Source organism: Rutidosis leptorrhynchoides, chromosome 11, assembly GCF_046630445.1.
Source record: "Rutidosis leptorrhynchoides isolate AG116_Rl617_1_P2 chromosome 11, CSIRO_AGI_Rlap_v1, whole genome shotgun sequence".
Classification (NCBI taxonomy): domain Eukaryota; kingdom Viridiplantae; phylum Streptophyta; class Magnoliopsida; order Asterales; family Asteraceae; genus Rutidosis; species Rutidosis leptorrhynchoides.
Genome location: NC_092343.1, coordinates 139,198,272 through 139,203,010, shown reverse-complemented (window position 1 = coordinate 139,203,010; position 4,739 = coordinate 139,198,272). Strand labels below are relative to the sequence as shown.

At 31.4% G+C, this 4,739-nt stretch overlaps 1 long non-coding RNA gene across 2 annotated transcripts; it reads left to right on the top strand.

The window, feature by feature from the left end:
* Positions 1 to 3,704: 3,704 nt before the first annotated feature.
* On the top strand, positions 3,705 to 4,539 carry LOC139876464 (uncharacterized). 2 transcript variants are annotated; one of them, XR_011768102.1, is made up of 5 exons: positions 3,705 to 3,762; positions 3,830 to 3,900; positions 4,008 to 4,096; positions 4,197 to 4,251; positions 4,372 to 4,539. It is a non-coding gene; the product is annotated as an uncharacterized lncRNA (long non-coding RNA). The 2 variants fall into 2 exon arrangements; XR_011768101.1 differs by lacking the exon at positions 3,705 to 3,762 and having other exon boundaries at positions 3,769 to 3,900.
* The last annotated feature ends 200 nt before the right edge of the window (positions 4,540 to 4,739 follow it).

Here is a 4,739-nt window from a genome sequence, read left to right as displayed (position 1 = left end):
TTTGGATCGAAATAACGGCAATAAACATGTATGATTTTGGCGTTATCATATATACGTAATAAAAAAACTTACCGACACACTTTAGAAGATCCCTCTATAAATAATTTTGTCAAAATATTAATGTGTGGATGAGTTTGGGTCAAGCTAGTAATATATTAATATTTGACAGGGGCCTGGAACATTTCTTGTCCAATACTTTACAAATTTATTATTTAGATTTTTCTTTAGATTTGATCATAAACACATATTATTCAATAATAATGTGTGGCTAAGATGCAAGGTTTTATGCATTAAATTCATTTTGAGACAGCTAAGTTTTCCTTTAACAGTTAACCCCTAACAGTTAAAGAATAATCCAGATTGACGGATAGAATAAGTAAACGAGTCAAAATCACCACCTTTACTATTATGAACTGAAGTTGGCCACTAGTCTTTAACAACATTTTGGATTTCTTTTTTCAAATACAGGAGTTTTTGTTAGATGTATCTTAGCCGAAAACTAACTGCAAATTAGAAAACATGGATAACGATCAATTTAGGGAGAATCCAAGCCCCGTTTCTGTTTTTGTTCCCGGATTCTATATGAATATTAGAAACAAAGATTATGTGTATTATGGTTAAGAAACGTACTTTTCAGTTTCTTTCACTTCCTTTTCTTGAGACAATATCAGAAGTGTCTTGAAGCCATGATTGATACATCCGACCAGGAATTATAGTTTGTTCATAATCCATGATAGGAGCTGGGCCTCGTTTTGCTCTTTTCTGAATGGTCTCTGCATACGCCTTTGCAATGTCAACAATATTCGATTTTTATTGAAAATAGTTTACTTTTTTTAGGTAAGGTAGACCTAAATGACTATATGATTACCTTATCCTCATTAGATTGGTGATTGACATGATCCTCTGGATGTTGCTCATGTATCACATCAGCTACAAGAACCTATAAGTCAATAACTATTCACAAAAAATATTCCTAGACTAGAGGTGGCAAAACAGGTTGACTTCAGTACAAGTAAAAGTGTGCGAGTTGGGTATGGTTAACCTGGAATATCTTTCATCCTACAACTCATATTTATTTACAGCTATAGATTTTGAGCAACTTTCAGCCTATTTCTCTTTATGCTAAAAATTCATATATGACCAATGTTACCCGTTAAGAATAAACCATGACCAAATATATACAAGTCTGTGAATGAGGTTTGTAGACGATAAGTCAATACTGATACTTACCGTTTTGAAATTCATCTTGGGGAGGTGAAGAGGGTATAAAAGTATTTGGCAGGTCAGTTTGGGTCTGAGAGGGAAACTTATCCTGTGACTCATGGTCCCCTTCAATGTAGTCACCTTCAATGTCAAACCTGTTATTAAAGAGAGTCAAATTATTTTCTCCATATGTTATTATTAATTAAGTCTAATTATCATGAATCAACCAACTATCGTTATAACATAATAAGTGAAACCAGCCACTAGCAAGGATAGACTGTTACTATAAGAAAATTCATATTCATATCATTGTATGAAAGAAAACATGCAGATGTCACTAAGATACCAATAAAGTACCTCTCAAACTGATTGAAGGAAGCTGCATCAGCCCGGTGAGAATCAAATCGTTGATAACCTGAGTTTCATTGAATTCCAATAACCACAAAAGTATAAACAACCTGCAGTAGTATGTACCTTCGAGCTGATGATCTTGAGAACTATCCCTTGGATTTGTTTGAGGGTACTCCCAAGATCATTAAGAAGTAGCATTTTTCATAGAAAGTGATTTCATTAGCTTTTGTGTTTCATCTTTATACTCATTACTTGCTGTAAAATGTATTGTGCCAAATTATTGTATAAGTAAATAAAGAAAATAAGTCATGTTAATAGATTAATTAGAACAGATAACATCTAAAACAAGTAAACCATGTGCAGAATGACTTATTTTGGGTTCGGTGCAAATTTATGGGAGGCCAAATGGGAAGTTTCAGTAATACATATAATAAATTGAAGCTCAACTATAAATATTTACGGTATTACCTAAACTTTAGGGTGGCTAGCGCCCCCTTTTGTCTCCATTGTGTTCCGCCTTTGGTACTTGATAAAATTATAGTCACTGATCCAGAATATACACAAACAAAGCTAAGAAACTAGTATCATTAATGCGTTCCTAGATCTGAATGTATACCTAAGTCACCATTTTAGTATGTTTTATAAATGTGGATCATGAAGAATCATCCAAAACCGCCATCAAGTCCTGATGAACATCAAATTTTGCAGAATCTTCAATCGATGAAATTAGAATTCAAAACTGATTCATGAGATTTCCTATAGCAGAGACTTCAACTTATTGTACACAATCATCGACCAAAACAACTATAAAATCATGAAACAAAGAAGAAACAGGTCATGACTTTTTGAAGATGAACATAAAATCAAAAGTAGATTGATGTTTGTTTTTAGAGGATGAATTCAACATAACGTCTGCTCGAAATTATGTCAGGAATACTCAAAATCAGATTTTAACAGATGAATCTCTTTAATTCGTTCCAATCGATTTGTTGACCAACTATGAACAATCATTGACTTGAAGATCATGAATTCTGAGATGTTTCTCCATTCGTGTTAATGATTCTCGAAGCTTTAATGATCGTCCAGAAACCAGAATTGGTGATTAACTCGTATTGAAATACTCCAACTCGTTCTAAACTGATCAATCTATGAAGTTACTCAAACAAATATGAAATTGAGATCGATCACTGCACATTCTTTGTTGTTAATCCAATCTATATTATCACGATTGTTAGGATTTGAATGTAGATCACAAATTCATGCTTGGAATGTTTACATTTAGTTTAGGGTTTATGAAAATGAAATTTGGGGATGAAGAAACACGCTGGATACCTAAATTATTATTATTATTATTATTATTATTATTATTATTATTATTATTATTATTATTATTATTATTATTATTATTATTATTATATTATACATTATATTATTATATTATATTATATTATATTATATTATACATTATACATTATATTATATTATTATACATTATTATATTATATTATACATATATACTAATTGAAGTGAGGTTTTTGGTCGTTTTCTCATAGAAAAAAGGATAATAGTCCCTAGCCTTTTTCACATTTGATTTTCCCTTCTTACCCCTCAACTATAACCAACTTACAAAAACTACACCAAACTTAAGGGGGTAAAACATAAATTCTCTTATCTATATTATATATAGATAACAAAGTCATCTTCACCTAATCATTTTTCAAAAATTTTAAATGGAAAAGAAGTGACCATTAGATTAAAAATAAACTTTCAATATCATCCATTAGATTAATTGATCACTCAACAATTGTCCCTCTCCTTAATTTCAATTGTTGATTGACAACAGTACCCTTCAAATATTCCGTTCCTAATTAAATTATGGGGTCTTATTGTATTGTTTCCATTATCACAGGAACCAAATAAACACTTCTCTCTCTCTCTCTCTTTGTAGAATTAGGTTTCGTAGGTTTATGAAGACCTATGAACGATATCTTCAATTGTTTCGTTTTATCAAACTATTCTTTAATACTTTTGATTCGTCATCGGGTTTATACCCTTTATATTTACGATTCATTGATTCGAAAATCTGATTTATAAGCCTTGTATTTGCAATTTATGACGAAATCTGAATCGGATTTCTACCACCAATCAATAAATTTACTACGAATCCGGGGTTTTAAAATTTTAATCGACGATTAGGGTTTGAAATATGTAATATCAATTTTTGGATTTCATGTAATATCACAATTGTTCTTATTTGATTTGATTATCGTTACAGATGCCGTTTCGGTAATTTTATCTGCGATTTGAATTCAAGCAATTAAGATGCCTGATTGGTATTGCAAGCAGGTGATATCCGATTTACGTTTTTAATTCTATTTATTTTTTGATACTATTGATTGAGATCCATTTTGTTTTTAATTCTCTTTTTTATACAAAGATCATTTTTGTATTAGGTTTGCTCAATTTAATGTACATCACATGTTCGATAAAATGCCTAAGCTTCATTCTGATAATCCAAAACAATCTATCGATGGTGCAGTAGGTAATCGATGGTGCAGTAGGTAAGTCAAGATATATGATTAGGTTATCCAAATTTAGTTGTTTTGTAATCCAGTTGATGTAGTTGCAATTCCCTTCATTAGTGCTGCTGATATCACTGCAATGGATATGGAAGTATGGAACTGACCGAAATCATGGGTATTTGATATATAATTAATTGATTTGTCAATATTAAGCCTAAGTATGAGATTAATGTCGTTATAAATATGATATCACCAGTGCTTCGGTTAACACAATATTAAAATCATTATATTGCAGAGTTGATGAAACCTTTGTAATGGATAACCTCCCCACAATGATCAAGGAAGTCCCTGAAAACGATATCATTGAGAAGGTGTATGCAGATTTTAGTGTAAGCAATACAAGGTTTTGAAGATTCATCTATCGCAGAGAAGAATCAATTCATAGATTTTTCAGCCCCCTGTCTCCCGGTACAAAACTCCTTAATCTTAAATGTTGGTCACTAAACCCATGTGACGCCATTCAAGAAACGTAAACTATTCAAGAACTTAAGTAGTGTTTCAGATGATAAAGAGAACACTGAGATTAAGGAAGAAAACTGCAGATTGATTTTGTTGATGAGGAAATGAAAAGTAAGAAAGAGAAAGATGAGAAGGAGAAGAAGC